This window comes from Pinus tabuliformis, chromosome J (genome assembly GCF_031772625.1).
Source record: "Pinus tabuliformis cultivar Carrire ecotype Pingquan chromosome J, CPIR1, whole genome shotgun sequence".
Classification (NCBI taxonomy): Eukaryota; Viridiplantae; Streptophyta; class Pinopsida; order Pinales; family Pinaceae; genus Pinus; species Pinus tabuliformis.
Window position 1 is genome coordinate 791,192,024 of NC_142295.1, and position 24,705 is coordinate 791,216,728.

General features: G+C 39.2%; 1 protein-coding gene and 1 non-coding gene across 2 annotated transcripts in view; both read left to right on the forward strand.

Annotated features, from left to right (window-relative positions):
• The window catches only part of LOC149229094 (putative LRR receptor-like serine/threonine-protein kinase At1g56140), a 412,674-nt gene that overhangs the window by 22,227 nt on the left and 365,742 nt on the right, over positions 1 to 24,705 (forward strand). The gene's annotated exons all lie outside the window — the stretch shown is intronic.
• On the forward strand, positions 2,722 to 2,830 carry LOC149229095 (U6 spliceosomal RNA). Its single transcript, XR_016248590.1, has one exon. It is a non-coding gene; the product is annotated as a U6 spliceosomal RNA (small nuclear RNA).

The following is a 24,705-nucleotide window of genomic DNA, read 5'->3' on the forward strand; positions in this document are numbered from 1 at the left end:
TGATGAGAGGAATCAAATGCATAGGTCTCTCTTAACTAAGGTTCTACCAAGTGCAAACATTTCCTCAAGTTTTGCACTCAAAAGGAACTCCAAGTGCAAATCTTTCCTCAAGTTTTGCACTCAAAAAGAAGTTTGCGGTCCACTTTTTTCAGTTTCCAAGATCACTATTATGAGCAAATTTCTGGAGTCGCCTTGGGTTCCCCGCTCTCACCTATCGTGGCCAACCTATACATGGAGCACTTTGGAAGGAAAGCCCTTGCCTCATTCCACCTGAAGCCAGCATGGTGGAAAAGATTTGTGGATGACACCAACCTGAATTGGACTCATGGTAGGGTAGAGCTTGAGAAATTCTTCAATCACCTTAACTCTATATCTTCTGAAATCAAATTTACGATGGAGCTTGAGGAGAATGGTAAGATCCCCTTTCTAGACGTTCTGATCAGTAGAAAAGATGATGGTACTTTGGGACACCAGGTCTACAGGAAGAAAACTCATACTGATAGCTATCTTTATGCTGACTCTTACCATCATCCCTCCCAAAAATCCGGCGTCTTAAATACCCTGGCTGTGAGGGCTTTCAGGATTTCTGACCCTGATCACATAAAGGATGAGATTGAACACTTAACCTCTGTCTTCAAAAACATTGGATACAAGGAATGGAGCATCAAGAAGGCTATAAGGAAGGCTCAGGATAGGGCCCTCTCTGAGCATCCCCCTCGAGGCGAGAAGGAATATCAAGGGAAAGTTTACATTCCATTCATCCAAGGAATCACAGATAAGATTGCGAAAATTTTAAAGAAGAATAACATAGACACTCAATTTACAACATGTGGAACAATAAGGAAAATGATGAGGTCGGTTAAGGATGACATTGATCGACAGCAACTCAAGGGAGTATACAAGATCGATTGCTCATGTGGCAAGTGTTATATTGGGGAAACAGGTCGGTCTCTGAAAATAAGACTTAAAGAGCATGCCGCTGACATAAAGAATGAAAGATCCCGCTCATCGGCCCTTGCGGAGCACTCGTCCAAGACCAAACATCATGTGTGTTTGGAAGACGCCAGGATAATTGCAAGAGAAGACAACTATCATAAAAGGAAAATCAGAGAAGCCATTGAAATTATGAAGTTTCCTCAGAACCTCAACAGGGACAATGGGAGTGAAATCAGTGGAAATTGGCTTCCTCTGATCAAGCAAATAAACCCTCCTGGACCCTTGGAAACATAAGATCAAATTAAGGGGTCTTTCATTCAGTAAGTTTAATTAATCAATTTAAACAATTATATAAGATTAATCTAATTAATTTAATTTAATTAATTATGTTAATTAAATTAAATTAATGGTTTAATTAATTAAATTAAATTAATCTAATTAAATTTAATTTAATTTAATTTAATCTGATTTAATTTAATTTAATTTAATTAATGGTTTATTTATATTAATTAGATTATTGGTTTAATTAATTAAATTGAATTAATCTAATTAATTTAATTTAATTATATTAATTAAATTAATTAATGGTTTAACTAATTAGATTAATCTAATTAATTTAACTTAATTAATTAATTATATTAATTTATTAATTAATTATATTAATTTAATTAATTTAATTTAATTAATTATATTAATTAAATTGATTAAATTAATGTTTTATTCTTAAATAAAAAGAAATGAATTTTTTAATTATGTATAATAATTTTAATTATATTCAATCAAAAGAATTTATAAATTAATTTAATTTAATTTGATTTAATCTTTGGAAAACTTTAATAAAAAATTTAATGAAATTAAAAATAAAAATTAATTAAATATAAATTTAATGAAAATAAAAATTTTAAATAAAATAATAAAAAATTTTATCAAATAAAAATTCAATTTTAAATAATTTTTCAAATAAAAATAAAAATTCAATTGGTATGAAAAAATTTTAAATTTAATTAAAATTTAAAATTTTAAAAGTAATAATTTTTAATAAAAATTTAATAAAGTCTTATTTATTAATAAAATAATAACAAAATTAATAAATAAACTAATTTAATTAATAAAAAGGAATTAATCAATTAAGGTTTATACAAATTAAAATAAATTTATATCATGTGTCGGCCATTATATAAAATTAGGGTTCTTAGTTTATTTATATCCTGGTCGCTTGCTCTCTTCTCTCAAATAATTTCTCATTCATATTCTTTCGGTTTTGTCCTGATGATGGACCCCCTTTGGGGTTTGAAACGTTGGCAGAATGAACAAGAAACTGTGGATAATCCGGGTCATGAAGCTTCAAGAAACCTCCACAGAAGCCTAAAATCTAACGGATCTATGCTCGTATAAAACCTAGGATGGCGGAGATGTTGCAGTGTCATGTAAACATTTAAATTTTGGCTCAATATATATATATATATATATATATATATAGATAGATAGATAGATAGATAGATAGATAGATAGATAGATATTGTAATTTTGTTTTTATTATCACATTAAAATATATAACATATAAATAGTAACTATAAATTAAGATCCATTTTACACCATAAATTAAAATAATGATTTTGTAAACATATTTAAATTTAATTACTAAGTACATAAAAACTTAATACTTACAATAAACTTACAATATAACAAGATTCATGGATATTCACCCATACTTTACCATGGATATTCTTAACTTGTAATATCCATTGTAAAGTATGGGATATTATTAACTTGTAAATAGGCTTTGTTATAGCCCCTTCGAAGACATCTGATAAAATTGGAATGATATAGAGAAGATTAACATGGTCCTCGGGTAAGGATGGCACACACAAATCAAGAAATGGTCCAAAATTCTAAGTCATCATGGTTGATTTTCGAAGTTTAACATGGGAATGCAGAGTTGAAAGTGTTAGGGAAGGAGGCTTGGTTTGGATGGCTTGGCTCAGACTATAATTTGAAGCTTGTGGAGAAGTAGGAGTAGGGATTGGTCGAGTAGACTATGTGATAACCTCTATTGTCAGTGGGGTTTTTTTTTTCAGACATATCGGGTTTCATAGATAGGGTATTTATCTTAAATGACATACTTGTATTGTATGTATGTACACACAACATTAATAGTTATTTACGTTCAAGGTTGATATAGACTATAGATCATATATGATGTAATGCAGTGCAACATATTTTTAGGTTACTTGAGTTTTCAATACATCCTTTAAGATTTTAGCAGGGGTGTGGGAACTACAATATAGGATGTCAATTTAGGTTCCCTTTCTGGTTTTTTCTAGGTGCTTACAATCCTGTGTTGATATGTGGCTTTGAATTTTGATAGTTTATGTTGATTTTTCCTTGTAACATCAAAATCAGGTCTCTGTCTGAAAACATGATCACAAACACACTAAAATTACACAGCACTAAGCACTTTGCACAATGAAAAATGTATAGCAGTGAAGCAATGTAGTACACAAGATTTTTTGCAAACCCAATACTTGTTATATTACAACTTTAATACAACAAACATAGGGCTCTCGTACTAGGGATCATGGCCCTTACAATTAGCCCTGATACAAGAACAACTAGGGCTTGACGTCAACAACTTATGACAACTAATCTACACTTGAACAAGACACACTTGACTTACTTGTTGAAGGAACGTTCACACCAACCATTTCATTCCATGTACCTTGAACACATGGTAGGTTCTTTTCCACCTATACACACATAGATCATTATTGCTTCAATGCCTCTGCGACTTTTGCTCACAAGTACTTATGCAACTTCAAAATGGCTTGCATCTTTAGCTCATCAAATTGCCTCTAACAATCCACTTACTTCACCAAGGATCACTATAATTAGGCTCAACCAGACTTCCCACTAACTATCCACTTGCTCCACCAAGGTGATTATACTTAGGGCTTACATAAACAATCCTCTCAACAACCCCTTAACTACTATGAGTGACTGCTCTTAGGGCATACACAAATATTCCTCTTAAAAGAGATATAACTCATTTAATATCACAGTCCTTAGGATCTAATAGAACTGATGTTCAACACCTTATGAACAGACCTCCAACCTTATCAATTTCATCAAACATAAGACCAGAAACGTACCTTTTTAGGAACTGGCATAGCCCCTAAAATTCCACAGTTCTCGGCATCCCTTGACTAAATTTGTTGCCCTTGATAACACTTTTTTATGGCCACCTCAGATCATGTGGCCACCTCAGTCACACATGCATTACCTTACTTATGACCTTGAAAACTTCTATGCAACACCTTGAGGGGACTCGACCCTCACTCGACCTTATCTTCCACCATCAATAGGGGTCTCGCCCCTCCTTTATCACACAGAAATTAACTCAGTTGTGACAAAGATTACCACAGAAACTTATACCTAGAACTTCGACATACAACCCTCCTTGAACTCGGCTAGTAGGATCATAAGACAAAAGACATAACTCGTCCTTCCTCTCCTTTTCTAACTTGGATCCTTGAGGTTTGTGGTCTTCTTGTGCTTCTTCTCTTGATTATTTTCTCTCTTGGATGATGCCAAATGAACTTGAATCCACCTCTTCTTATAGTGATCTTAGGGGTGCACATTAAACTCCAAGGGTTGGGTCTTATAGGCCAAGCCAAATTTAGCCTACACATAAAAATCCCACTATCTTAAGAAATTAATTCCTTTTCATTTGTCTTTTTCCATCCTATTGAAGCCCTAAGTTCCCCTTATCCCTTCAAGGATACCCTATCATGGTTTGAATGAATAAACTATCATTTTTCACCTTGGTCTTGCGACCATAAAATTGGGTAGAAAACCCACCACTTGGTTAGACTGCCCACAAAACCACTTTTATGTGGGTCAACTCCTCACAAACCAAGTCCCCCAGTGGTTGTGGGAGTACCTCCCAAGCTACACATTTAAACACTCCCTCTTAGTGAGGGAGGTACTTGCACTACTCAGAAGTAACTTGTCATCATCAACAACACTAGCCCAATCTTTGGCATTCACCATTGAAGCATACCTTGTAGAATGAACCACATTATTCTTGGTAGTGTCCTTGTCGCCATAAGATTCCCACTTCTTCTTCTCCTAAAATTCCTTCAGTCCATTCCATGGTTCCTTCTTTCCAGTAGAAGTCTCCTTACTCCACACTGACCATGTTCCCTTCTTAGGTTGTAGATTCTCCCTCTGAACCTGCATACTCCACCTCGAACTTGACTCCCTATGAATCTTAGGAGCTTGCTTCTTTCCCTAATCTATAGGCTTTCAGTCAACCAGTATAGACCATGCTCCCTAACTCCAATGATAACTCAAGTAGAGTTAGAGCCTTTGGGCCTAAGTTTTTATTTCCCATCTTGGAAAATCACCTCAAACCAATTCACCTTAACCACTGAGATATACAACACTTTGTATCTAAGCTCTTGTACCCATAGTACATCTTGAACTCATAACATCCCACTTGAATCCATCCTAAATGGCACAACATCTGACCCTATGATAGATTTCTGACTCTTGTCTCCAAACTCCATGTGCAACTTCGAGTCCCATTCAGTCAGAGTTTCAAAAATTCACATGAACTTGGCATATGTTTCAACACTCCGTTATCCATGTACCATGCAGTCTCGTCGATGGCACCCTTGGAAAAATGAGAAACTAGAGAAATTTCCTCCTCCATTCTTCTCGAGAACTCATCCAACTCAAAAGATGTAACAACACCAACCACTTCCTTCCCCTTCCTCTTCTCATTCTCTCCCTTCTTCTTTTGTGGACACTTTTTTGCATAATGATCATGTTTGCCACAGGTATAACACTTTAGCTTTCTCAAGTCCTTCTTTTACTTGCCCTTCACCCTCCCTACAAGAGTTGCATTATCATCATAATACTTCTTCTTCTTATGAAGGTCCTCATCTCGAATTTCTTTCTAGATGAAGTCATCCCATAACCTGTTCCAATATGGAATATTTTCTCGAGCAATGATCGCTTTGATAAACGACTTCCATTCCTTGGAAAATACCTTCAAAGCAGTTCTCAACAACTCAAAATTTGGAACATTTTCAATAATGAAATCAAACTCATATCAAACTTGAGTAAATCTCATCAAATACAAAGCCACACCTTCACCATCCAACATTTTGGTGCTCTTCAACTTCTCTCTCAATACCAGAAACTGGTTCTCGTTCTTATTCTAAAACAAGTCTTGAAAATATTTCCACATCTCATAGGCAGCGTTATTCCTAGTCATATGAGGTATCAAGTTATCTTTGACATTGTATAGGAGGATGAGCTTCACCATCGCATCAAATTCCTTGTTAACTTCTAACTCCTTAGGGTTTGTTAGTTTCTTAATCTCCTTGTCGGCAAACTCCCAAATCTTGTTCACCAAGAAGACTAGTTCAATCATTTCCTTCCAAGGACTATAGTTGGACAATCCATCCAATATAACTTCATACTTCAGAATCGTGACCAACTTCACCATGTTTTTATTCCTTCAACAACAAGGAAACCAACTCCTTCTTGAGTTATATGTTGTGCACACTGTGATTTAGTTGTCCCTTCAAAGTAGCTCTGATACCATGTTGATTTTTCCTTGGCACTTCAGAATGAAGTCTATGTCTAAAAATATGATCAAAAACACACTAAAATTCCACAATACTAAGAAATTTGCAAGGCCGAAATTACAGGGTCAAAGTTTTTGGAGGAAAGCTTTAAGAGGAGTTGTAGTATTAAAGTTGGTTGGTGCAGAAAAAATGAAGGACTTGAGGAACGTCCAGCTTGGTACTGAGAGAAGGATTGGTCTATGGTTTGGGTCTTTGTATCTCACTTGAAGAAAATTATAATAAGAGAAGAGTTTACGGGGTTTCCCCTTGGAGGGTTTTTTCCCTAGCTGAGAGCCTAATATATGTGTCCTCTATTGTTGTAGTTTATGTTCTTGATATTTGTTTGATGAAATATCTAACTAAAAGAACTCAAGAAATCTATTAAGTTCACAAACAAATATTAAGGTTAAGGAAAATAAGATATAATAGTTGTCACTTTACATTTTCTAACATGCTATTAGAGCTAAGGTGAATAAGGAAGGCGATTGGAAGGACACTAGAAAGAATTTTCGATCAAAAGATATGAAACTCCCAAAACCTAAAAGAAGAAGACTACAAAGAAAATTGTCTCTTGAAGGGATCTGGTTAAAGACTCCTTGGTAGAAGACCCTTCTAATCTAGGGTTTCTACATTGAATAATATCAATACTACATCAATCTCGCAAACAGGGTGTTGATTTCACAAAAAGGAAGTCTATTTGCAAGACATCAATCTTGGAAGCTATCGGTGGAGAAATCCTAGGGAACATCTTTCAAGGACATCATCAAGAACTCTCCAAAGGTATTGAAATAATCAAGAAGGTTGGAGACATCATCAAGAAGAATCTTCGTTATCAAGTAGTATTATATTGTTACACTATGTATGAATCTTCAAGTCGTATGGGTTCTTTCTGCAAGGAGAGAAATAAACTCGTTCGGGCTTCAAACTATCTACTATGGAAGAAAAGGATTGACTTGATACTCATGGAGCAAGATATAATTGAATATGTTACTGGTGAAGTCATTGAACAAAGAAAATACAAGATTCGAGAACTGGAAAAATACAAGGGAAATTAAGGGCTCAAAGGATCAAAGTTGAATCAATTAAGGATTCTATTCTTCCATTTGTTGCAAACTTGAACAGTTCCAAGGATATGTATGACAAGCTATTGAATTTTTACTTTGTAAGTACAACAAGACAGAGTATGTCTTTGTAAAATAAGTTGTATAGAATGCAGAATTCAAAAGATGAGGATGTAGCATCTTTCCTCATGAGAGCCTCTCAACTAAGATACCACCTATAAGGACTTATGGAACCTATTACTGATTCAAAAGTAACCATTTGTGCATTGAATGCATTTCCACCATAATGGAGTAGCTTTGCAACAAGCATTCACTCCAATAATTATTCAACCCCCTTTGAAGAGTTGTGGGCGTAGTGCATATTAGAAGAGTCAAGGATCAAGTTTAAGTATGATATTGGATTAGATGAGAAATATCAAGCCTTTCTATCCTGAGTCAAGAATATGAAGAAGGGAAAGTTTGGTAAGTCCAAGAAGAAAGACATGTCCAAAGTGGAATGTTTTGGATGCAATGAAATTGGACACTTTAAGAGGGATTGTCCAAACAAGTAGAACAACAAGAGAAATGAAAGGAGTGAAGCTCATTGATCCGGATTTAAACAGGAACGCAACAAATTACAGAGATAACCATAAACATAGAGATGCAACGGAAATAATACTTCATTTCATTAATGTAAAATACTGAAATATGCTTACAAACAACAATGGAAATAAACCACCTAGGGCGATGGTAGCTTATCTCTGAGAAGAGATGTGGCGGCTACATGCCTCTGAACTGTGTTACAATGAGGATTGAAGGCCTATTTATTGTTGAGAAACAATGGAAAACCCTAAACATCCAAAAACCTAACCCTAGAAGATGAAACGCCAAATTCTGGGCCCTGTTTGGGTAAATTGGTACATCAACTTCCTGAGGTCATAACTTTGGCATATGATCTCCGTTTGACGCGCACAATATCTCGTTAGAAAGATCTATCCGAGAAAGACAACTTTGGGAAGAGCAACATTGTCCATGGACACATGTTGCTCCTAGTTTTCCCAAAAAACGTCGTTTAGGGCCTCAAAACGGCTCTGGAAGTTCATGACCCTAAAAAACTGCTAAAAATAGTAAATTGTGCTACAATTAAGGAAACTGAAAAGCTAAAAGAAACAATGGTGGGGGTCCAAGTGGACTTGGCAGGTGGCCACCAATATCCACTTGGATCATTCCTCCCCCCTTAGGAAGCAATGGTCCCAATTGCGTTGAGTTCCTCCATGAGATGAGGAAACTTATGTTGAACTTGGTCCCCGGTGAGCCACTTGCACTGGTGAAGGAGTTGGCCTGCTTTGACAACTCAATATAGTTGGATATTCTAGTTGTGAGTGTGCTTGATCTATGTGTCCATGATTCAATCTTGTTCCACGCAATTTGGATTTAACTCTGTGGGTGTGAGCTGTTCTGCAATTTCGGATGTGTCTAGTAATGGTGGAAAGTATGGCCGAAGGCGGTCCACATTGAACACTGGGTGCAAGCCAAGGAATGGGGGAATTCTGAGCTCAATTGCATTGTCTCCCACAGCCTTGGTAATAGTGTAAGGACCATATCGGAGTGGTTTTAGTTTCTGATAGGCTCTGGTAAGGCGTTCCTTTTGCAAATGCAACCAGACTTTGTCGCCCACCTGAAACTTGTGTGGCACCCAATGTAGATCATGTTGTTGCTTGTAATTGGCATTTTATTTCTACAGAATGTCATGGACTTGCTGGCGAATATGTTGGATGTGCTCGATGAAGTTGGTTGCCTTATATGTTTCAGACTAGACATGAGCCGAATCTTTGTGAGTAGCTGCAAATGGCATGGCCACATTAATGGGACATAGTGGCTGGAATCCCAAGACCACTTGAAAAGGTTGTGGCTGGTCAAACTGTCAAGAGCCCGATTGTAGTTGTGCTGAACATAGGGGAGGCTCTCGTCCCATGTGCGTGGATGCTTTGAGTTGTACATGCACATAATGTGTACGATCATCCTATTGTCAACCTCTGTCTGGCCATCAGTTTGAGGATGGAAGCCTGTGGACTTAGTGAGTTTGGTGTCCAGCATCGACTAGAGACTGGACCAAAATGTACTGAGGAACCTGTTGTCCCGATATGAAATGATAGACTGTGGGATCCCAAAGTGTACCCACACTAGTTCAAAGAAGAGTTTAGCAGTGGCTTTTGCTGTGATATTATTTTTGCAAGGCGTCATAATGTCCATCTTTGAGAACCTCTCGACGACCACAAAAACACAGTCGTTTCCATGTTTAGTGGAAGGAAGGCCTAACATGTAATCCATGTAGATGGATTCCCAAGGTCGACTAGGGGTAGGCAGCGGGGTATAGAGGCCTTGTTTCTTGATGGTCGGTTTGGCAATGGTGCAGGCAGTGCTTGATCTGATGTACTTCCCGACATCCTGTCGAAGATTTGGCCAATAGAAATACTTCTGTAGTACTACCACCATTTTCTCAACCTCAAAATGCCAAGCAGCCCGACTGTAGTGTGCTTCCCAAATCATCTTGGCACACTCGCTTGAAGGAACACAAAGGTGACCCAGGTGGCATAACAGGGCATCTTGAAGGTGAAAATCTGGAACATGTTGACCCTCCAAGAGTGTCTGGTATGTGTGGCCAAATTTTGGGTCGATTTTATAGAGAAGTGGTCAATCAGAAGTCTCGTGCCCACAAGAGTTGAGAACGATGGTTAATGCCATGATCGATGGTCGATTGAGGCAATCTGCAACATTATTGGTGCTACCCTTCTTATACTTGATATTCAAATGGAATTGTTGTAGGCATGTGGACCACTTCTGATGGCGATCATTATGCAATTCCCCTTGGGTCTGTATGAACTACAGGGGTCGATGGTCTGTGTGGATGACCGTTTCCTTCCCCAAAATGTAATGCTTCCATTGTCGACAGGCCTGCACAATGGAATACATCTCTTTGTCATAAGTGGGATACTTCCGGACTATGTCTGAAAGTGTCTCACTATGATATGCCACTAGATGCTCGTGTTGAGTAAGGACTGGCCCAATAGCATAGTCAGAGGCATCTGTCTTGACAACAAATGGTTGTTGTAAGTCTGGTAATGCGAGCACTGGTGTCGTGCAGAGGCGATATTTCAACTCTGTGAATGCCTTCTGTTGAGATTCAGACCAAAATAATTTTGCTTTCGCTCCTCCCTTGGTGACTTGACTCAAGGGCCAAGTGATATGAGAAAATCCCAACACGAACCTGGAGTAGAAGTTGGCAAGACCTAGAAAGTTGCAGAGCTCTATCAGAGTGGTTGGAGATGGCCAATCCCGAATGACTTGGATCTTAGATGGATCCACATGCACCCCCTGTTCATCAATAACGTATCCTAGATACTGAACCTGGGTCATGCCAAAAGTGCATTTCTCCAAATTGGCACATAACTTGTGTTGCCGCAGTGTTTGCAGAACCTGTCGGATGTGGTGGAGATGCTCTTCCCAACTCTGGCTGAAGATCAGGATGTCATCCAAGTATACCACTACGAATGAGTTGGTGAATGGCTGCAAGATGTCATCCATTAGCCTCATGAAGTTTGCAGGAGCATTCATCAATCCAAAAGGCATAACCATCCATTCGAAAAGGCCCTCCTTGGCTTTGAAGGTGCTCTTCCACACATCAGAGGGTTTGATTGGTACCTGGTGATATCTTGACTTCAAATCAATCTTGCTGAAATATTTTCCCCCTTCAGTTGGTCCAAGAGGTCATCAATCCGTGGGATCGAGTATCTATTACGGATAGTGATCTTGTTCAGCGCCCGATAGTCAATACAGAGTCTCCAAGTCCTATCCTTCTTCTGTACCAACACGATCGGGCTCCCACAAGGCGATGAACTCGGACGGATGTGACCTTTCCACAGCAACTCCTGAATCTACCTCTTGATTTCATCATTCTCTAGAACGGAGCACCGATAGATTGGTCCATTTGGCAGCGGTGCACCTAGGGTCAGATCGATGGAGTGCTTGACCTGACAATGCAGAGGAACCCCTGCGGGGGAGGTGAAGATGTCCTCGTACTCCTCCATGACCTTGTCCATCTGTAGTTGTCGTGCGGAGGGGCCCTGTCTGGAGGTCGTGGCCACCGTTTTCTTCTTTCCTTGAGGGCGTATCATCAGGAAAACAAATTTCCTAGTTTTGGAAATGAGCTTACTGCATTGTTTTGCAGTAACCAAAGAGATGGCGGTAGGCGGTGCTACCTCCAGTATCATGTACAACTTATTTCCCAAAGTAACAATAACAGCACAGGGCCTTGATTCATACATAGCATGTCGCTTCCACAAGTATGGTTGCCCTAATAATACATCACAAAATTCAAGGGGAGCAATGTCACACAATACCTCAACTGTGAAGGGCTTGATGTTGTATGGAAGGTGACACTGCTGGCTCACGCGAAGATCCCATCCTTGGTGAAGCCACCCGATGGTGTACAGTTGTGGATGTGTTGTGGTCGGTAAGCCCAGCCGCTTCACGACCTCTGCCGAAATAAGGTTCTTTTGGCTCCCGCTGTCAACAATGAACTGTAGTGGGAAGCCCTTTACCCACATCTGGGAGTGGAAGAGACGCTCCTCCTCATCTGGATCTTCTGGTTCCTCATTCTACATCTTTGTGGTTGCAATGGTGGCATTGGGCTCCGCATCGATAATCTGCTTCCTTTTGTCATTCCCCTTGTCGGGTTCTGACTCAGAGTCAGAACATGCATCTGATTTTGAAACCTTTAGCTCAGCCACCAGTGACTGCTTGGCCTGACACTCACTTGTGTTGTGAGTGGAGCTCTTATGGAACTCACACCACTTTCCCGTGTCCTTTTTCAACTTCACGACATTATTCTTTGCTTGCAGCTTTGGCGGGTTGTCTTGGGTTGCCCTGCCTTGGCTTTGTCCTTTGTTCTGCGGTTTGGGGGCACCTTTCCCTTACTTCAGATTCGCAGATCCAAAGTATCGCTTCTTCTATTTAAACATTTGCTCGACCTTGACGGCATATTGGTATGTCGTGTCGAGCAAGGGGATGTTCAGGAATTCTATTTCTTCCTAGATGTACTTGTGCAGGCAGTCATGGTATTTGAGTACCAAATGCTACTTCGAATCCTTGATACCCAAATTTGTACGAAGGGTATGGAAAATATTGGTAAACTTCGGCACGTCTTTGTCCCTCCCCTGCTGCAGCGTGATCCACTTTATGTATTGATCCTCATAGCTTCTGACAGGGTAGTACTGCTCCTTGATGGCATCCCGAAATGAATCCCAAGTGGGTGCGGCTAAAAATAGTGAGCTTCTGCTCGCAGTAGGTTTCGCACCAGTCCTTGACGTGGGGAGCTGCTTTGAGAAGAGAGAAAATAATCTTTTCCCGACTGGAAAAATCATGAACAGAAAAATAACCCTCTAGCAGATTTAACCATTTATTGATGGAATCTACATTTATCTGACCCTCGAATATGGGGATTTCAAAATTAACTTGTACCTTAAACAGTGTGGCATTTCCAGAGTAACTATTGGAAGCCGATGCATCACCCCTAGGTAGCCGCTGAAGGATCTGGGTAAAGTTGTCCATCATTGCGTTCCTTTGTTGCTCGAGGGCTTCTTCAAGCAAGATTTTGATAGGATCTCCTGCCCCCTCATCTTTATTTTCATCCGCCATGGGAGGCCATCGGGATTTGTGAGGCTGGTCATGCAAAGGTTCGACCAGTTCAAGCCCTAACTCCTTATATCTCGATCTCGTTGGGGACATGCAAAGAAAAACAAACAAAAAGTAGATCGCTCTTATACCACTGATCTGGATTTAAACAGGAATGCAACAAATTACAGAGATAACCATAAACACAGAGTTGCAGCAGAAATAATACTTCATTTCATTAATGTAAAATATTGAAATATTCTTACAAACAACAATGGAAATAAACCAGCGAGGGTGATGGTAGCTTATCTCTGAGAAGAGATGTGGCGGCTACATGCATCTAAACTATATTACAATGAGGATCGAAGGCCTATTTATTGTTGAGAAAAAATGGAAAACCCTAAACATCCAAAAACCTAACCCTAGAAGATGAAACACCAAACTATGGGCCCCGTTTGGGTAAATTGGTACATCAACTTCCCGGGGTCGTAACTTTGGCATATGATCTTCGTTTGACGTGCACAATATCTCATTAGAAAGATCTATCCGAGAACTACAACTTTGGGAAGAGAAACATCAGTCCATGGACCCATGTTGCTCCCAGTTTTCCCAAAAATCGTCGTTTAGGGCCTCAAAACAGCTTCGGAAGTTCAGGACCCGAAAAACTACTAAAAATAGTAAACTGTGCTACAATTAAGGAAACTTAAAAGCTGAAAGAAACAATGGTGGGGGTCCAAGTGGACTTGGCAGGTGGCCATCAATATCCACTTGGATCACTCATGTAGCTAAAGAAGTGGGAGAACCTGAGAAGAAGGAAAAGAAGGAAGAAGAGAAGGATCTTTACTACTAAATAAGGTTCACTAACTGTCAATTTCTCTGTGAAGTTTAATATTTCTTTAGGAAAGTATGTTTTTTCATAAGCATCTGTTGTAGTTGCTACAACCACCCTCCAAAATTTTGCCTATTATTTGATTTTCATCAAGTATTCATGATCTAATCAAGACTTGTTCTTTTTATATGTGCTTGTGATTACTTGTTTTCATACTTAACTGATATTTTGAGTCACAAGTAACCTTCTGACTTGATCTTGCAGGAGTTTTGGGCTTGCCTCCAGAAAATGCGTAATCCATGAGGACATGCTAGCCTTAATGATGGAAATTGTGCAATCCTGATGAGCATCTAAGCCTTGAGTTTGAGAAAAGCACAGTCATGGATGGTAGCCCATCACAAAGCTCAGAATCCACTCCTTGAGCTTAGAAACTACAAAATGCACTGAGCCGGGAAGTTGTCCAGTTCCCTATAATTGTGCAATCTTCCTTGGTAGTGTGCAAGTAAAGTTTCCCGAAAAAAAGAAAAAAGTGAAAAAACAATCTCTAGAAAATATGGATTCATCATTCGTTTCATGAAGGTGCCACAATCCCTATTTTTAGAAATTTCCGCCAAGTGTTTCTTTTTCCTTGATTTTAGGCATATGCGTCATAAACCCCAATCTGTGAAAATCTATTTAATAGACACCTCTAGAGCTCATTTTTACATTCGATCTTGGAGCTCTAGCACTCCTGAGGAGATCAAGGAAACTTCAGTGGAGTTGTCGTCGCTTTTTCTGCCACTTTTTGTCGTTTCGCTTCTATGAGTGTTGTTTTGCTTGTTTCTCTTCATGGTTGTTGGCGTTTTCAATTGTATTAGCTTGTAGAAGTGTTATTTTAGTTTTTAGTTTTCCTTTCATAAGTGTTGCATTGATTTTCTTGTTTTGCAGAACAGTGATTGTCATTTCGACAACTCTCCTCACATATTTTTTTTCCTTTAGTTTGTTGAGTTTCTGCACCTGATTCACATTGATCCATCCATACTTAGTCATATCTATATTTTAAATTTCATTATCTTTTAGATCTGCTTGTTTCCCACATTTTCACTGGGAAGATATGCACTTTCCCTTGGCCATTTTTCACCTTGCCCAGCTGGGCATTACACAATTCAGAAGCATAAGTTGAGGCTTTGCCTTTGAGACTGCACAATGTGCAGTACAGGCTCGCCCAACTATGCATTACGCAGTTCCAAGGATTATTTTACAACCTTCTCCACTGAGACTATCACTGCCCAGGTTGGACTACACAATGCGCAATCTCAAGCCTCGGGTTGCACCTTGGCTATTGGGACTGCGCAATGCGTAGTTCCCATAGCTAGTCTCCCTAACCTGTTTAGAAAAATTATGCAATCTTTCTCACTAATTCACTGGTTTGCTGCCGATCTTGCTTCGAAAGGTGGATTTTCAAAAGCTAATGTTTGCTTTCCATGAGTTCTTTTTTCGTCGCACGGGTACCGTAGTTGTTGAGCACTTCTCTCGAACAGTCGTTGTTACCATGGCACCTAATAGAACTGCTTCAAAAGATACCACTGAAAGCAAAACTAGGGAATTGGTTGAGAAAACACCAATAAATTTTCTAGTATACTCATACACTCTAATGTATGTAGAAAAGGACTCATATCTTACATGGCAGAAAGTGAATGAATCTTTTTCTGCAAAGGACTTCACAACAGATTTAGAGGACCAGCAGGTATACATTAATGTCCATATATCAGGGTTGCATGCAGATATTCAGCCTTCCCATGTGCATATGTGATCAGTTGGATTGTCTCACATATTGATGTGAATACCATGACTTTCATAAGTACCAGCGTACAGAGGCTTGCAAATTTTCTAGCAGTAGATTACCGACATATGTACCATTTGCCCCAGCCAAAAACACTCATGGATTCATACTTCTATGTCACCAACAACCATTTGAGCATGAAAGATGTTGTTAAGAGATGGGTGAAAGAGCCATCAAAGTTTCGATAGACACCCACCAACACATATAACACAGGGTCTCTCAGGAGGGCCTATCAGTTGTTGATAATCTTAGCTTGTTAATCATCTCATCGGAGCAAAGAGACCTTTCTGAAAGGGTGGAAAATTTTATTGAACCAAGTTGTGAACGAGGGGAGGTCATTCAACTGGTCAGAGTTGTTGGCTCGATTTGGCTCGACATTTAAGTATCCATGTAGTGAATTCCTAGAATCCTCCCAAGGGCGAGCAAGCGATATTTAATATGTCTACATATTTACTGGATGCAATCTATGCAAATAACACATTCCTTAGCATGAACTAGGCTTGGACACCTCGAAACCTTTTCGTGCACATCCACTGCAAGCTTCTCTCGGATTGCAATGATCGAGGAGTTATGGAGAATCTAACTAACCACTTCCTCATTCCGCTATACAAGATGATCTTTAAGAAATAACCACCTTGCATGTCAACTGGGGAAATGGAGGCAATATTAGAGATCATGAATTGGTTTGCCTCACCTGATGGCACCTTACTTAGAGTGTTCGGCGGAGAAAAGCTGCCACATATTTTGCCAAGTTATGCCACCGACAAGCTTGTCATGCAACAAGTGTCATATCATCTTGCCACAGGGTTGTCAACAACTTTTCACAAGAAGAATAAAACACCTTGGCCAACTCTTCCTGTGAAAATTTCGTTGTACGAGATAAAGACCCTGAAAGTCGCAGATACTAAAGGAAAGGTGATAGATAAGTTTGCATTTGGTACTCAAGACTTTAATCTGTACAATCCTCGTGGTATTTGAAAAGAACGATGTGCGAGAATTCACTTTTTGTGGCTCAATGGGAAATTCCATTGGCAGGAGGAGGATCCATGGAAGAATTGCTATAATGCCTCCAAGACCCACGAGTCATTCAATTTTGAAGGAACTTCACGGGTGACTCCACAGAAGGAAGCTACTCCATAAGCAATGCCAACAAAAGGGAGTAACCTCGCGCATGATAAGGGAAAGAGAAAGGTTTTTTATAGTCTAGGGGGAGAACTAAGCCGCAAGATGAAAGCGGCTTTAGAAATAGAGGGAAAGAGGAAACAGAGGATGCAGAGAGTAGAATGAAGGAATGGGGAAGAGTAGAGGAGACTATAAGAAGAAAATTAGAAGAAAGAACAAGAAGAGAAGCAGAAGCGAGAAGAATAAGAAAAGAATAGCACAATAGTAGAAGAAACAACGTGGAAACAAGTTGAAGAGCAAGAGTAGAACCGACAACTAGAAGAGGAGGAGCACAGACAGATGCGGTATCAGGAGCTTTCTCAGCGGATTGAAGAATTGATGTATCTCTCAAGGCTCCTCATCACTCTTTCGCACACATTCAAAATAAATCTCTCTCACAATTTTCACATCCTCCATCTGCATCACATGATCCTATTGCTCAGTCATTGGAGGAGTCATACTTGGCGAGCACAGTTGCAAAATGAAAGTTTTCTTATTTGTTTATGTTCACCCTTTTCTTAAGTTCAAAAGTTTGTTGTTGTGTATCTTCAAGTTGTAATGTGTCTAAACACCGAAATTCATCCATGTATTTCCTAGAATATGTGTTTCTTTCATAATTTTCTTCATGAATTTTCAAACTTCGAAATAGGTCAGCTACTGTGCCAATGGCTACATTGGAAATATCATTTTACGTAGGTTTGGCCTATTCTTTGTTACTTAAGGAGTAGTAGTTTCTTTGTTTGTTTGATTTTTTTGTTTAGCATGGTGAAGTCCATGAGGAATTTGTGCTAATGTCAATGCTTGGTTATCTATTTATTCCCTCTATTTGCATGAGTCTTGCATTTTTTACTCGATGATACTTTGATGGAAAATACGTCCTTTTCAGAGAAAACCATAATGGAAACACAATTCTTGAACCTATAACAAGTACCGCCTACTCTAATCGGTCTCTTATTTTTGGTCGACCCTTGTCAGCTAAGTCATGTAGAGTAAGGAGGGGAGGAAAACCTTACCAAGTGTTTTAGAGGTATATATAAATATCCTTCTCTAAAGGGACAACCTCTTCTTCTCTCAATAAGTCAGGATCCCTCTTCTACCTCATTAAATAAATAAGTGCCTATGCATGGTTCTATGAACAAAATAAAAAAAATGAATGAAAAAATAAAATAAAGGCGAAAGAAGAGAAAGGCTTCCTACATAGAGAGGTGAAGCAAGCAACTCCGTTGGGGTACTATCCAGGCTTGTTGGAAGCGGAGCAATGTTTGTGTTCTTGAAGTGACTCTGTTGAGGTATTGTCCAGGCCTAATTGGCAGCGAAGAAACACCAGAGATGAAAAATAAGACTCTAACATTTATTTCCACTTGTGTATCTATATACTCCTCATCCCTAATCGAAACAACTTAGTCTGACTTGGTTTGTTTAAGTGTGTCACCGACGAACAGAATGGTAAGGACTATATCTTTAACGCAAGCTAAGTAAATAAGTGATGGTAATCGATGAACTGAAAAATACTTCCTGAATATTTAAACCTATTTTGCATGAGACAAGACCCATATAGAGGGTTGGAGCTTTACCAGTGCATCAACAAGTGTTGTAGCGACTACAACCACCCCCAAAATTTTTCCTATGCTTTGATTTTGGAGCCTTCATTTTTTTTTTTCATGAGCTTATATTTTATTGTATTCAAGCATTCATGATCTGATCAAGACTTATTCTTTTTATTTGTGCTTGTGATTGCTTTTTTTCATACTTAACTAATCTTTTGAGTCACAAATAACCTTTTGACTTGATCTTGCAGCAGTTATTGGCTTGCCTCCAAAAACCGCGCAATCCATGAGGGCAATCTAGCCTTAATGACGGAAATTGTGCAATCGTGATAGACATCTTAGCCTTGAGCAGGAGAATTGCACAGTAATGGATGGAAGGTCAGCACTAAGCTCAGAAACTGTGCAATCCACTCCTTGAGCTCAGAAATTGTGAAATGCACTGAGCTGGGAAGTTTCTGAGTTCCCTAGAAATTGTGCAATCTTCCTTGGCAATGTGCATGGAATGTTTCTTGAAAGAGAAAGAAATAAAAAAGAAAAAAAAAGAGAAAAATCAATCCTTAGAAAATAGGGATTCATCGTTAGTTTCCCGAAGGTGTCACATTTCCTATTTTTAGAAATTTCCACCAAGTGTCGCTTTTTCCTTGATTTTAGGCATGTGTGTGATAAACCTCAATCCACCCAAATCTATTTAATAGAATCCTCTAGATTTATTTTGTACATTTGATCTTGGAGCTCCAGCATTCTCAAGGAGATCAAGGAACCTTCGATGGAGTTGTCGTCGCTTTTTCGGTTGAGTTTTGTTTTTGTCGTCTTTTCCCACTTTTTCTGTCGATTTTTGTCATTTTTCTTCTATGAGTGTTGTTTTTATTGATTCTCTTAATGGCTTCAGGCATTTTAACTTGTATTAGCTTGTAGAATTTTTGTTTCAGTTTGTCGTTTGCCTTTCATAAGTGTCACCTTGATTTTCTTGTTTTTGCACACTAACGATCGTTGTTTCGAAGACTCTCCTCACATATTTTTTTTCCTTCTGTTTATTGATTTTCTACACATGATTCAAATTGATCCATCCATACTTAGTCATATCTATGTTTTAACTTTCATTATCTTTCAGATTTGTTTGTTTCCCACACTTTCACCAGGCATATATGCACTTTCCCTTGGCCAGTTTTCACCTTTCCCAGCTACGCATTATGGAATTCATAAGCTCAAGTTGAGGCTTAGCCTCTGAGACTACTCAATGCGTAGCACAAGCTGGCCCAACTACGCATTGCCCATTTCTAGGTCTCAGTCTACCACCTTGGCCACTGAGATTGCATAATGTGCAGCCTCTCCCAGTCACTGCCCAGGTTGGACCTCGCATTGCGCAGTCTCATGCCTCAAGCTACACCTTCACTTCGACTTTTCATTACGTAGTTCCCACATCCAGTCTCCCTCACTTTTTCAGAAAAATTACGCAATATTTCTCTCTAGTTCACCAATTTGCAGCCTAATCTTGCTTTGAAGATAGATTTGCAAAAGCTAATGTTTGCTTGACATGAGTTCCTCTTCTGTCCCATAGGTACAGCAATTGTTGAGAAATTCTCTCCAGTAGTCACTGTTACGATGGCACCCAAGAGAACTGCTTCAAAAGATACAACTGAAAGTATCGGGGAAGCAGTTGAGCAAACACTAGTAAACTTGCTAGTATACTCAGACACTCAATTGTATGTAGAAAAGGACTCAGGTCTTATGTGGCAGAAAGTGAATGAAGATTTTTCTCCAAAGGACTTTGCAGCAGATCTAGAGGAACGATAGGTATACATTAATGTCCATAGAACAGGGCTACAAAAGGTTGCATGCAAATATCCAGGCTTCCCATGTGCATATGTCATGAGTTGGATTGTCTCACATATTGATGTGAAGACCCTGCCTTTGGGTAGTACCAGCGAACTGAGGCTTGCTACTTTTCTCATAACAGATTACTGACATATGTACAATTTTCTTGAGCCAAAAACATTCAAGGATTCATACGTCTATGCCACCAATAGTTATTTTTGCATAAAAGATGTTGTTAAGAGTTGGGTGAAGGAGTCAACAAAGTTTCAACAGACACCCACCAATACATATAAGACAAAGTCTCTCAAGAGGTCCTATCAGTTGTTGATCATATTAGCTTTCAGAATCTACGGTCAACAGTGTTGGAATTTTGGCACAGGTGTGGCGCTATGGTACAGGTGTTGTCCTTGATGGCAACTCACTTTGGTGACAGATCTCAGTTCAGGTGCTCAGAATGAAGGAAATCTTGTATACGCAGGTACACCTTGCCAAAGACGCATATACATGCGGGTTATTTGTTCAGAAGTCGCGTATGCGTATACACGCACTTTTATGCACATAAAAGCGCGTACATGGTGGAAAACTTATTTTTGGTCCGTGGTTGTTAGTCCTTGGAACTTGAACATATGGTTGTGGACCATGGTATCTCGTCAGAAGAGTTGACCCCAGGTTTTGGGCCCTTGGTATTGTTTATTATGGTTTTGGACCGTGGTATTGTGGAAGGCCTAAAACTATATAAGAGGAAGGAGATCATGTGGCAAGGAATCATCTGAATTATTATTGAATATCTGATAATATACGAGATCTGAAATATTGGTGATCAGCATTGTGGAGCAGATCTGGATTTGAATGAAGGAGGAACCTTAGCGAAAAGAAGGATAAGTTCTATTGATGGGTTCAGTTCAGCTAAGGTGCGTATATACGTAGGTTCAGTGAAGGAAAATAGTGTATATGCAGGTTGTTCCATACGCAGAAGCGTATGCACGCAGGTTTCAGGCCATTAAAGTAGCATATACATTTTGAGTTGTGTTTTTGCTGCTTCTGTTTATTGCTGCAGTGTTTTGGGTTCAGTTTTGGTGTGTGGTACTGTTACTGTGATCTGGGTACAGTAGTCAGAGAGGTGTTTATGTTGATTTAGTTTTTGGTGAAAAGGTGATTGGTTGATGCAGAAATTCTTGATGGTTGATTGATGTTATTTGTGGATCCAGACTGAAAATTTATGAAACGTGGTCCTTGAAAGAAAGAGAAGGTTGTAGCCTTCTGTAGGCCAGCACCTACGTACTAGTATCTTGGCTAGTGCAAGAGCTAAGGGGGTTGTAGCTCCCTTCCAGGAGAAGCTGGAAAACGAGAGAGAGTTGTAGCTCTCTGCAGGTTGCAGCCTGCATACTGGTAAAAGGACTGCACCAGTACATTTGTAAAAAGAAGTTTCTAATTAAAGAAAAGATAGAGACGAATTGCAGCAGGTGGTTTACACCCACATTGGGTTTCCACCTTATATCTTGTGTTCTTGTGTGCGATTGTCTTTTTGCTCTGCTTTACTGTTTCTGGTTACTGTTTATTTGCTTCTGAATCACATATTAACAATCTACATCAGAAAGAAAAAGTAAATTAAAAGTTTGCATTGTATATGCGGGTTTTCTTCTACATTATTGCGTATATACGCGGGTTTAATTAACTGAAGTAGCGTATAGTAGTTGATTTTGAAAAAGAAATATTTGACTTAATAATACTGATTCACCCCCCCCCCCCCTCTCAGTATTATTTCCAACAAACAGAGCATAAAGACTTTTCTAGAAGGGTGGGAAATTTTATTGAACTAAGTTGTGAATGAGGGGAAGTCATTCAATTGGTCAAACTTGTTGGCTTGACAGTTAAGTATCCATGTAGCGAATGCTTGGAATCCTCCCGAGGGCAGGCAAGTGAGATTTTATATATCTGCATATTTACTAGATGCAATCTATGCACATAATGCATTCCCTTGCATGTACTCAGGGGGAGCACAGCCCTTTGCCCTTGATGACAAAGGGGGAGAATGACTTTGAGGATCGTGGGGTTGCCATCAAGTCCAAAGGGGGAGATTGTTGGCATTTTGGCACAAGTGTGGCGCTATGGTACAGGTGTTGTCCTTGATGGCAACTCACTTTGGTGACAGATCTCAGTTCAGGTGCTCAGAATGAAGGAAATCTTGTATATGCAGGTACACCTTGCCAAAGACGCGTATACACGCGGGTTCTTCGTTCAGAAGTCGCGTATGCGTATACACGCACTTTTATGCACATAAAAGTGCGTACATGGTGGAAAACTTATTTTTGGTCCGTGGTTGTTAGTCCTTGGAACTCGAACCTATGGTTGTGGACCATGGTATCTCGTCAGAAGAGTTGACCCCAGGTTTTGGGCCCTTGGTATTGTTTATTATGGTTTTGGATCGTGGTATTGTGGAAGGCCTAAAACTATATAAGAGGAAGGAGATCATGTGGCAAGGAATCATCTGAATTATTATTGAATATCTGATAATATACGAGATCTGAAATATTGGTGATCAGCATTGTGGAGCAGATCTGGATCTGAATGAAGGAGGAACCTTAGCGAAAAGAAGGATAAGTTCTATTGATGGGTTCAGTTCAGCTGAGGTGCGTATATACGGAGGTCCAGTGAAGGAAAACAGCGTATACGCAGGTTGTTCCATACGCAGAAGCGTATGCACGCAGGTTTCAGGCCATTAAAGTAGCGTATACATTTTGAGTTGTGTTTTTGCTGCTTCTGTTTATTGCAGCAGTGTTCTGGGTTCAGTTTTGGTGTGTTGTATTGTTACTGTGATCTGGGTACAGTAGTCAGAGAGGTGTTTGTGTTGATTTAGTTTTTGGTGAAAAGGTGATTGGTTGATGCAGAAATTCTTTATGGTTGATTGATGTTATTTGTGGATCCAGACTGAAAATTTATGAAACGTGGTCCTTGAAAGAAAGAGAAGGTTGTAGCCTTCTGTAGGCCAGCACCTATGTACTAGTATCTTGGCTAGTGCAAGAGCTAAGGGGGTTGTAGCTCCCTTCCAGGAGAAGCTGGAAAACGAGAGAGAGTTGTAGCTCTCTACAGGTTGCAGCCTGCGTACTGGTAAAAGGACTGCACCAGTACATTTGTAAAAAGAAGTTTCTAATTAAAGAAAAGATAGAGACGAATTGCAGCAGGTGGTTTTCACCCACATTGGGTTTCCACCTTATATCTTGTGTTCTTGTGTGTGATTGTCTTTCTGCTCTACTTTACTGTTTCTGGTTACTGTTTATTTGCTTCTGAATCACATATTAACAATCTACATCAGAAAGATAAAGTAAATTAAAAGTTTGCATTGTATACGCGGGTTTTCTTCTGCATTATTGCGTATATACGCAGGTTTAATTAACTGAAGTAGCATATAGCAGTTGATTTTGAAAAAGGAATATTTGACTTAATAATACTGATTCACCCCCCCCCCCCCCCCTCTCAGTATTATTTCCAACAATTGGTATTAGAGCAGGTCCTTCAGAAGAAGCTTGATCGCTTGAAGGAAGATCATTCATCATGAGCAACTACAAGAGGGAAGCATCAATCAGGCCACCGATTTTTTATGGGACAAACTTCGTTTATTGGAAGGTAAGATTTACTGCCTATCTTCAATCTCTTGGTACAGAAGTCTGGGATATCATAGATACAGGGTATACTTTTCCATCAGCAACTCCTACAGATCCGGTTGAAAAGAAGAAATATGAAACAAATGCAAAGGCGGTCAATACTCTATTAGGATGCCTATCTCAATCAGAATTTTTCAAGGTAATGCAGTTTAAATCCGCAAAAGAGATATGGGACAAGATTGTTCTAAGCTATGAAGGAGATGATCAGGTAAAACGAGCAAAACTTCAAACCCTCAGGATTCAGTATGAAAATCTCAGGATGTATAATGATGAAAGTGCGGCTAACTATTTTCTTCATGTAGATGAGATTGTTAATTGTATGAAAAATTTGGGTGAAGAAATAAAAGAGGTTGTTGTGGTTGAAAAGGTTCTAAGATCTTTGTCCCCTAGGTTTGAATCTAAAGTTTTCGCAATAGAAGAAAAAGAGAATCTACAAAGCCTTAAAATGTCACAGCTGCACGGAATTCTAACTGCTTATGAAATGAGGAAAGGAGGTCCATCAGACAGGAGAGAAGTTTCCTTCAAGGCTTTACGCAAAGGCGATTACTATGAGTCAGGACACGTGTCAGAAGAAGAAGAAGAAT